This window comes from Schistocerca americana, chromosome 7, assembly GCF_021461395.2.
Source record: "Schistocerca americana isolate TAMUIC-IGC-003095 chromosome 7, iqSchAmer2.1, whole genome shotgun sequence".
Taxonomy (NCBI): Eukaryota; Metazoa; Arthropoda; class Insecta; order Orthoptera; family Acrididae; genus Schistocerca; species Schistocerca americana.
Window position 1 is genome coordinate 507960774 of NC_060125.1, and position 11738 is coordinate 507972511.

At 42.1% G+C, this 11738-nt stretch overlaps 1 pseudogene; it reads left to right on the plus strand.

Annotated features, from left to right (window-relative positions):
- The first annotated feature begins 1673 nt into the window (after positions 1 to 1673).
- LOC124623386 lies at positions 1674 to 1790 on the plus strand (annotated as a pseudogene).
- The last annotated feature ends 9948 nt before the right edge of the window (positions 1791 to 11738 follow it).

The window sequence follows — 11738 nt, forward strand, 5'->3', positions numbered from 1 at the left end:
TATGCTAGTATTCTCACGTGAATCCAGCTCTTTTCCCTACACTTTGAACGAAAGCTGTCGTTGAAGTTCTTCTGATAATTACGAACGTTGATTTCTGCATTCATTGATTCCTGTCTCTATATGTTATGGTTTATCTGGTCAGCGAATGCTGCTCTCGGCTATAAGTTTACAAATCGTATGGAAATATATTTTACTGTTTAACATTCATCTACTTTCATTTCAGTTGTATCCTCTGCGCACTTTCCTCGGTCTGCTAATTGACTGCGATCCTCTGCAAGTACGAACGATGTTAATTGCCTTCCACTGTCGGGACTGAGTTACATCTCCATTAAAATTCCTGGCAGTTTGCACATGTCCACTCAAGAAGCAGAGCCAGTTGTTACGGTCAGAGAACAACGGGGAAGGGCATAGGGAGGCGGGGAGAGTGGGAGGCTGTTACAAGCATAGTGAATGCGTCATCATAGCCAAGATAGACACAAAGCCAACACGCACTGCAGTGGCGCAAGTTTATACGACTGTTAGTTCAGTAAATGATGAAGACGTTGAAATAATTTGCATTCAGATAAATGCAACGATCAGATTTTGACGAAATTTTAACTGTGTTGGGAACTAGACTTCGTTAGCTGGAAAAGGAACAGAAGAAATCCGCCTGGTAGAATTTTGCACACAGCGCAATTTTATCATTGCTAACACTTGGGCTGAGAATCATGGAAGATGTCTGTATACGTGGAAGAGACTTAAAGGCACCTGAAGGTTTCTGACAGGTTAATTAACGGCAAGACAGAGTTTTGTAAGCAAGATTTTAAACTTCAAAACATTTCCAAGAGTAGTCATAGATCCACGCCTTAATTTATTGGTTGTGGACACAGATTCAAACTGAAGAAGGTAGAGAATTAATGAGATGGGATCTGGATGGTTCGCAAGGACCAACGGTTGTAGAGTTTCTCAAAGGGAACATTAAGCAATGGTGACCAAAAGAGGAGGAAGGAACTCAACTGAAGACGAACGGATGGCTTTGAGGGATGGTATATAAAGGAAACAGAACACCGAATAGGCAGGAGACGAGGTTCAGTAGAAATATTTGGAGAACATGCGACACATTGAATCTAACTAATGGAAACAGAAAAAAAACACAGCAAGTTTATCAGGCAAAATCGTATACAGATGTCTAAAAAAAGAGACTGAGTGAAAGCGAGAAATGGTAAAGCAAGAAACAAGCTGTTGAAACAAACAAGTATGACTATGGAAAATTAAAGAAATATAGAAGATTATAGTACCAGCTGTAATAAATATCAACAGTGCAGATAGCAAGCCAGTATCAAGCAAAGAAGGGGAGTCTGAAATGTGGCTCTAATATGTAGAATGGTATACAAAGGAAACGACCTTGAAGGCAGTGTTGTGGATGGGAAGATGAAGAAGACGGACGTGAGACAAGAAGAGACGTGAGGTACTACGAAAAGAGAGAAAGAGTGCTGAAAGACCTTAGCTGAATCAACGCTTAGACGACATTCCCTAAGGATTATCGAGTACAACACACTATGAGTAAACTGTTCTACTTAGTTTATATGTCGGAGAATCAAAATACCCTCCGACTTTAAGAGAAGTGTAATAATCCGTATTCCAAATATGACAGATGCTGACGATTGCCAATATTAGAGAACCATTACTTTAATGGCAACGGCCTTGCCGCAGTGGATACACCGGTTCCCGTGAGATCACCGAAGTTAAGCGCTGTCGGGCGTGGCCGGCACTTGGATGGGTGACCATCCAGCCGCCATGCGCTGTTGCCATTTTTCGGGGTGCACTCAGCCTCGTGATGCCAATTGAGGAGCTACCCGACCGAATAGTAGCGGCTCTGGTCAAAGAAAACCATCATAACGACCGGGAGGGCGGTGTGCTGACCACACGCCCCTCCTATCCGCATCCTCAACTGAGGATGACACGGCGGTCGGGTGGTCCCGATGGGCCACTTGTGGCCTGAAGACGGAGACGGGATCAGTTTAATAATACATGGGTGCTAAATTCTGACACAATTTATTAACAGGATAATGGAAAGACTAACATAAGCCGACCTCGAGGAAGATAATTCTTTGTTTCCGAGAAACTTAGAACCACAAGAAGGAATACTTACCTTACGACTTATCTTAGAAGATACTGAAGAAAGGTAAATGTACCTTTACAGTATTTGTAGATTTAGAGAACACCTCTAACAATGTTGAATGGAATACATTTTTTGAAAACCTGAACTTAACTGGGATAACATACAAGGAGCGGAATATCCTTACAGGTGCCTTAAGGACATGAAAGGGAAGCAGTGGTTGGGAGAAACAGGACTGTAGCCTATACCCGACAATTTTCAATCTGTACACTGAGCATTCAGTAACGGAAACTAAAGAGAATTTTGGAAAAAAGAGTTAAATTTCGGGAGAAGAAATAAAATCTTCGAGGCTGACCGATGATATTGTAATGCTGTCAGAGAACGACAAAGGACTGGGAAGATCATTTGGTGGAGATGGATACTATCTTGAAAAGTAGATAAGATGGCTATCAACAAACTGAAAGAGTTAGATTAGGAAACGAGAAATTAAAAGTAGTAGATGAGTTTTGCTATTTCAGCAGGAAAATAATGACGATGCTCGCGGTGGAGAGTATGTGAAGTGCAAACCGGCAATAGCAAGAAAAGAGTTTCAGGAAAAGAGGAATTTATTATCGTTGGATGTAAATTTAAGTCTTTCCTGAAGGTATTTATATGGAGCGAAATGCTGTATTGAAGTCAAACGTAAACGATAAACAGTTCAGATAAGATGGGTAAATAAATTGTTAATTAGGACAGGACTTCGGAAAACTAAACTAATGAAGAGATACTGAATCATGTCGGTAAGAAAGGAATCTAACGGCACAATTTGAATCATAGAGTAATAGTCAAACTGGTAATGGATGAAAATGAGATTGGGATCAAGTTGTAGAGAAAGGTCAAGGCAAGACAGTACATAGGTTCAAACGGATGTAGGGAGCTGTAGTGCTCCAGAGATGAAGAGGATTGCTTAGGTTCAAATGGCTCTGAGCACTATGGGACTTAACATCTGAGGTCATCAGTCCTCTAGAACTTAGAACAACTTAAACCTAACTAACCTAAGGACATCACACACATCCATGCCCGAGGCAGGATTTGAACCTGCGACCGTAGTGGTTGCGCGGTTCCAGACTGAAGCGCCTAAAACCGCTCGGCCACCACGGCCGGCGGCTTGCTTAGGTTAGATCAACGTGGGCACCACCAGTCTTCTGGTTGAAGACTGTAACAACTACGCTTCGTATCTTCTTCCTGAAGGGTTGTAATGTAGCATTTACTTTTGTAACGTAGTATTTGCTTCTGTTAATTATTCACATCGGTATCCATATCACGAACCTTCACAGAACAAGTTTGTTCCATTTGAAACGTCCCCTTTGAACAATTATACATGACTGTGCTTAAACTGACACACAATATTTTGTTAGCGCAACGCAATCTGACTTTCAAAATTCCCTACAAAAGAATGGCCCTGACTAACATTAAACTATACCTTTCACAAATCACTTACCTCACAAAAATCTTCGCTGCTCAAGCTACTGCAATACAGCGAGCGCCACTACTGCCAGCTAAATAAAAGATTCAAACTATGGAAGGCACTAACTACTGATAGGGATAGTTAGCAAATGAAAGATATTAATAGAGAACAAACAATGTATTTACCTTGATATCATCATATATAAATATAGCAGTTCATGACAAATTTCAAAACTCCGCCATCTCTCTCTCCACATCCACCACTGCTGGCGGCTCACCTCCAACTACGCAACGCTACGCGCTGTTCACAGCTAGCTGCCTAGCACTACAATGGCGAGTATTACAACAATGCAAAGCAGCCACAGACTGCACACAGCACAGCCAGTGATTTTCATATTGAGCGCTACGTAACGTTGCCAATAAGAAAACATAAACAGCATACTTACACATTATATGCTGTCCTTTTCTCTTCGTAGTACAATTGCTTCTTGAGTTCTATAATTCCATATTTTATTTGCTTTGCCACAACTTAGTTCCGGCGTAGGTAAGAAATTTCTGATATTATTTCTTCTGGCACATCTCTCGGAACGCTGAAACGACGTTAGAACTGTGATCTCCTAACAGAATTTAACAATTGCTCATGACTTGTTTTGCCTTGGAGAGGTTTTACAATAGTGTCAGACATTACCTATTATTATTATCGTTATCATTACACATTTTTGTCCTTAGCGTTTGATCTTGAATGTCACATGATGATTCAATAGTTTTCTTGTATCCTATTTTTTTTCATCGGAGAATTTAATCATTGTTTGACCGTGTTCCTGTTTCCTTTGCTCTGTCCTTATATTCCCTATTTTCTTCTTAACGTTTACTTCATATTTCACGTTCACAGTTTTGTTTCTGATTTTTCTTCTTTCATGTATCATTTCCCTATTGATTCCTGCTTGGCTTAGATTTCTTCTACTTCTTGAAGCCAAATGGTTTTCTTGATCGAGTGGCTTACAACTGTTGTTGTTCATTCTGTGTATGTGACCATAGAATGGTAGTGTTTTTTGATCGTGCCAGTGGGTCTGCTTGTATGTTCGTATAACTCTTTGGTCGCTTCATCCAAATGCCATCTCTGTATATTGCTATAAAAATTTTTCTGACAGTTTTATGTTCTACCTTTTTTGTTTCAGTGAAATCTGATCTCCGATTGCTGTCGTTTTTGTTTTGTAGAGTGATTCTGGCTGTGCGGCTGTGTTGCAGTGCCTGACATTGGCCTGTATTGAAATGTTTCTTTAATTGTTCTGCGCCCACGTTACATAGCGAGCCTTCTAAAGTTTTTCTGTACTTTTGGATGTCTTGTTCGACCCTCCCATTTGTTTACATTCCCCTGGATACTTGAAGCCTTCCATTTTTAACCTCTCCGTATTTTGTGTGCATGGCTTGTGTGTTGTAGTTCTTTCTTTCCATGTACTGCGTTCTTTCATATCACATCTGGAGGTCTATTTTGACAGAGACTTCATGAAAGAGTTCCACTGTTTCTTGTGCTTCTTGTCTATTGATGCTGAGTATTGGCAGACCATCTGTAAATCCCAGACATATGCTCTGTTTGCATGCGTGCACCCTGACTGGATCCCTTTTGTTTTTTGCTCCTGTTGTTTGACAATTTTGTCCAAGACCATGCTGCATGTAAGTGGTGAGAGCTCGCCTCCTTGCCTTAGCCCTATGTGCATCTCAAATAACTCCGAGATTTTGCCCATAAATTTTTATTTGGATGTGGTGTCCATGAATGGCCTGTTGTATGATTGTACGAAAGGCCTAGTTTTTCTGTGTATTCCATATTCTTCTACTGTGCCAAACGGAGTCTGCCTGTCTATGGAGTATTAGGCCTCCTTAAAGTTCACAAATGAGACTATAGTGTTGTTCGTCTGCCTCACCTTCAGAAGTATTCACAGGCAGCAAAACTGCTCAATACATGATCTTTCTTTTCTGGAGCCTTCTTGAAATTCACCTGTCCTTGCATCTGCCTGTCGTAAGTCTGTTAAGTGATGCCTTCGAGAGAATTTTGCAAGTGACTGGTTATAATGGGATACCTCTGTAATATTAGGGCCTGTCTTGTCGCCCATTTTGTGTTGTGAGTAGAACAACGCGTATTTCCATTCCTGTGGGATTTTCTCTTAATCCATATTTCTGTCAGGATTATTTTAATCTTCCTTGTGTTATTTTGATTTTTGGGTGTCCAGAACCGGCAATAATGTTATCAGTGGTAACATTCCCCTACGCCCCCTATTCTTCCACTTTCTTTTCAGTACTAGCTGTAGTACTTCCCCAACGATGGCCCATCAAGGTGAGCCTGAGGTATTTCGCTCAATAATTCTAGTTCTTCGGAGAAGCAATGAAAAGCATCTTTTATAAATGGAAAATACAAGGTTTCGACAGTACTCAGTCACCTGGGGGCAGCAGGGAGATCATAGTTTGACTATAATACAATCTTTGAAATTCTGATGGTAGCAGCGATTAAATACAGGGTTCGAAAAGTTACCTGCAGCTTGTACAGAAGCCAGACTTCAGTTACGGAAGTCGAAGAACATGAATGTGAAGCTGTGCCTGCTCCAGATGTTATTCAGTCTGTACATTGAGTAAGCAGTTAAGGAAACCAAAGATGTATTCTGAAAGGGAATTAAAGATAGGGGAGAAGAAATAAATATTTTGAAGTTTATCGATGATGATGTAATTATGTCAGAGACAGGAAATGACGTGTAAGATCTGTTGAACGGTGCGGATAGTGTTTTGAAAAGAATTATAAGCAGAACATCAACAAAAGTGACACAAGGGTAATGGAATCCAACCGATTTAAATCAGCAAAGCTGAGGGAATTGGATTAGCAAAAGAAACGCTAGACGTAGTATACTCTTTTTGCTGCTTTAGCAGTAAAATAACTTATGACAATCGCGGTGGAGGGCAGGCTCGAGCTAAATAGTTTATTAAAAGCGTAGAAATTCAAAATACAAAAAAATACTTGGCTATTTTTTATTTCAAACGTAAATACAAACTGTTTTTAATATATTCAAAATACCTTTATTCAAATAAAATATCTTAGACGTGACCATCTTACATGCCCATTATGTCACTGATTTTAAAACCAATAATTGTTGTCGTGAACGAACTGTAGGCAGACAGTACCTGAGAGAGCTGTGATACAGAGCTTCAGAAACTCTTAGGGTACATTATGAAATCATAAAACGTAGACTCCCGAGCTACGCCGAGTATTCCAGCTAACGCAAATTAAAAATTCTCAATAAAATTTTCTACCTTACCAGACGAAGGTTGATAGCGGTATAATTTTATTTTAGGTCAGATTACTAGAAATAACTTATTTCATATTTAAGAAGTCGATTTTTTGTTAAAGCTATCGATACTAATATAACAGTCGAAAAGAAAAAACAGTTTTTCAAGTACTCTATAAATGTAGACACTGTTTACAAAAAGTAAAGCTGACACAGTTGCATCAGTGTTCCCTCTGAGTAAACTCGTGATCTCACAAAAATGCGATATTGACCTATCCCCCGCGTTCCTTCACTGCATTCTGAGATCATTAGGCATCATCAGATGATTTCGGAACGTTTTCCATTACACCAATGGTAAACATGTGTACTCACGGCTTACTGCTTTTCCTAATAATTTGGGTCACGGTCGCTTTCACCTGACACATGTACCTGTATCCGTCGGGGAACTATTTTTATTAAAACAAATGTCTCATTAAATGTATGAAAACTACGAGGTATTAAACAAAAAAGTGAAAGAGAAGTATTCTGCGCTTTAGAAATACAAAATATCTAAATTTTAAGTACTTCAAATAAAATAGAAAATGCTTTTTGAAAAAAGTATTTCAAATGTAAAATAATAATGGGTATTTTGCATTTTATATTTGCCGCTTGGAATAGCCGTGCGATCCAGGCGCCTTGCCACGGTTCACGCGGCTCCCCCCGTCGGAGGTTCGAGTCCTCCCTTTGGCATGGATGTGTGTGTTGTCCTTAGCGTAAGTTGTTTAAGTTAGATTAAGTAGTGTGTAACTTAGGGACCAATGACCTTAGCAGTTTGGTCCCATAGAACTTAACATAAATTTCCAAATTTTCCATTTTATATCTGCATTTCAAATACATGTATTTCACTTAATTCACACTTTAGTGAACAAGATATAAAATGCAGACTGGCTATAGCAGGAAAAAATTTTCTGAAAGAGAGGAATTTGTTAAGATTGAACATTAATTTTAAGGGTTAGGAGGTATTTTGTGAAGGTATTTGAACGGAAGTGAAATTCACATGGTTCAAATGGCTCTAAGCTTGTTAGCTTAATGTGGCCTACATAAAAGTCTGAATGTTAATTAAAAGCCTATTCATCATCATTGTCCGAAACGCTATTTATACAGACAAAAAATGATGTGTTCCTTGCGGTAGAGTCGTCGTGGGCCCACCTTTTACATCTAAGACGGTGTACCCGATCTTGATTTCTTTTTGATTGGTTGTATCGTTTCAAGCAGTAAATACAGAAGGCAATTTGCACCTGTTCACTACTGGAAGTTATAGGACAAAGAAAGAAGAAGTGGATGGGACGTCCTTTGAGACGGGAGTGCTTGCTAACGGACGCTTTGGAAGGACTGGTTTGTGATATGAGATTGAGAGGAAGGAGTAGATACAAGATGAGAGACGACATAAGAGAAAGCGAAAAATACGCAGACCTGAAGAAGGCGGCAGAAGATAGGAGAGCATGGGGAGTTACCATGTTAAAACCTGCCTATGGGCAGAACGCTAATGATTTCGTTGTTCTTGCTTTTAGCAGTCTTGCCCTTATCAGTGATTGCTGTCATAAAATTAATTCTGTCTGCTCGAGATTCGTTAGGTTCAAATAGCTTTTCAACAATTTCTACCTCTTATTTTCCTGTGCCTTCATTCTTTTTATAGTGTGATTGCAGCTGCTGTTGTGTTACAGTTTCCTCGATCGGGGTTTCAATTAGGGTGGCAAAGCCAAATAGTGCGTAAACGGGTCACTACAGAAATGCGTAAATGTGCCCACTCGCCATGTTTGAATTAGTTTCGAAACTGCAATAGTAACATTCAGGCTTTCAGATCATACAGATGTATAAGTAGAATAATCTCCTGTAAATGAACATACACTATGTGGTCAGAAGTATCCGGACAATTGGCTGAAAATGACTTACAAGTTCGTGGCGCCCTCCATCGGTAATGCTGGAATTTAGTATGGCGTTGGCCCACCCTTAGCCTTGATGACAGCTTATACTCTCGCAGGCATACGTTCAGTCAAGTGCTGGAAGGTTTCTTGGGGAATGGCAGCCCATTCTTCACGGAGTGCTGCACTGAGGAGAGGTACCGACGTCAGTCGGTGAGACCTGGCACGAAGTCGGCGTTCCAAAACATCCCAAAGGTGTTCTGTAGGTTTCAGGTCAGGATTCTGTGCAGGCCAGTCGATAACAGGGATGTTATTGTCGAGTAACCACTCCTCCACAGGCTGTGTATTATGAAAACGTGTTTGATCGTGTTGAAAGATGCAATCGCCATCCCTGAATTGCCCTTCAACAGTGGGAAGCAAGTAGGTGCTTAAACATCAATGTAAGCCTGTGCTGTGATAGTGCAATGCAAAACAACAAGGAGTGCAAGTCCCCTCCATGAAAAACACGACCACACCATAACACGACCGCCTCCGAATTTTACTGGTGGCGATACCCTCGCTGGCAGATGACGTTCAGCGTGCATTCGCCATACCCACACCCTACCATCGGATAGTCACATTGTGTACCGTGATTCATCACTCCACACGTTTTTCCACTGTTCAGTCGTCCAATATTTACGCTCCTTCACCAAGCGAGGCGTCGTTTGGCATTTACCGGCGTGATGTGTGGTTTATGAGCAGCCGCTCGACCGTGAAATCCAAGTTTTCTCACCTCCCGTCTGTCATGGTACTTGCAGTGGGCCGCGCGGGATTAGCCGAGAGGTCTGGGGCGCTGCAGTCATGGACCGTGCAGCTGGTCCCGGCGAAGGTTCGAGTCCCCCCTCGGGCATGGCTGTGTGTGTTTGTCCTTAGGATAATTTAGGTTAAATAGTGTGTAAGCTTAGGGACTGATGACCTTAGCAGGTAAGTCCAATAAGATTTCACACACGTTTGAACATTTGAACATGCAGTGGATCGTGATGCAGTTGAAATTCCTGTGTGATGGTCTGGATAGATGTCTGCCTATTACACATTACGACCCTGTTCAACTGGTGGCGGTCTCTGTCAGTCAACAAACGAGGTCGGTCTGTAAGCTTTTGTGCTGTACAAGTCCCTTCACGTTTCCACTTCACTATCACATCGCAAACAGTGGACCTAGCGATATTAGGGGTGTGGAGATCTCGCGTACAGATGTATGACACAAGTGGCACCCAGTCACCTGACCAAGGTCGAATTCCGCGAGTTCCACGGAGCGCCCCATTCCGTTCTCGCACTATGTCTAATCACTACTGAGGTCGCTGATATGGAGTACCTGGCAGTAGGTGGCAGCACAATGCACCTAATATGAGAAACGTATGTCTTTGGAGTTGTCCGGATACTTTTGATCACATAATGTATATTTATGTTTTCTCAGTTCTAAGAAGTGTGTTCTCTGGGTGCTTCGATATTTCAGTGACAAAATTTGCTCACCTTGCGAAGAAACACAAATATGTTCCTCGCACTAAGACGTCCACTCAGCTGGTGCTGTGAAATTTGTGAGAGCCCCCAGCATACTGCAGTACTAATCTGCCATTGACGGAAGACCTCTAGCCAGTACAGTTCCCGAGAAAAGCGCTCTGCGTAAATGTGCCCCATGCTAATCGTGCCCCATGCTAAACGTGCCCCGGTCACCTCTATTTATTAAAAGCACAGAAAACAAACGCAAACTTCTCAGTTTCTACACGACACATACTACAATGATCAGCCGAAACATCATGATTACTACGTACCGCGAGTTGGGTGCCGCCTGATGGCGTTGCAAGCACGTGATGCGGTAGCAAAAATATTTAAGCGGTGCAGACACGGACGGGGGATCACCCTAACGAAGATATGGGCTGCAAATGGGGAAATGCTTTGAGATAAACGACTTTGACAAAGAGCAGATGATTATTGTTACGCAGAGCCTGTGAACGAGTATCTCGAAAACGGGCGAAGGTGTCAAATGTTCAGGTGCTGCTGCCGTGGGAGTCTACGCAAAGAGGTAGAAGGTCTGTAAAACTACTACTAGGCGCTAAATGGTTGGACGGCTACGCCTCTTCACATAGCGTGGGGTTCGAAGGCTTGTCTGCACCATAAAAGAGGATAGGTGGTAATCTGAGGCATCTCTGCCGGAAGAGCACAATGCTGGTACACGCTAAAGTGTTTCGGAGCACATCGTTCATCGTACTTTGTTGAACACAGCAGATCACTCGGAGTGTTCACTTGTTGACCCAATGACATCGTCAATTGCGATTGCAGCGGGCACGAGACCATTGGGATTCGAACGTCGATCAATGAAAACGTATCGGCTCTTCGGGTGAACCACATTTTTGATACACTAGGTCAATGGTGGTCTCCACAAACGCCGTCATCGAAGACCAGCAACTTGAAATGTGTAGCGCGCCACGGAAGCAGGATGGAGGGAGCAGTATTATTCTATGGGAGACATTCTTCAGAGCTTGTAGGGGACCTTTGGTAGTAATCGAAGACACGCTGACAGCTGCGAACTATCTGCATCCCTTCACGCTTGATGCCTTCCTCGACAACGACGTCATCTTTCAGCAGTATAATTGTCCGTGTCTCGGAACCAGAGCCGTACTAAGCAGTTTGAGGAGCGTTATAGTGAACTCACGTTGTTGCCTCTGCGACCAAATTCGTTTGATACAAATCCTGTGGAACCCATCTGGGTCGCTATCGTGCCTCATCACCGCATATGCAAATCACGGCCCATTATTTTCATGTACACTACTGGCTCAAAAATAGTTCAAATGACTCTGAGCACTATGGGACTTAATATCTGAGGTCATGAGTCCCCTAGAACTTAGAACTACTTAAACCTAACTAAACTAAGGACATCACACACATCCGTGCCCGAGGCAGCATTCGAATCTGCGACCGTTCCGGTCGAGCGGTTCAAGACTGTAGCGCCTAGAACCGCTCGGCCACCCCGGCCGGCACAGTACT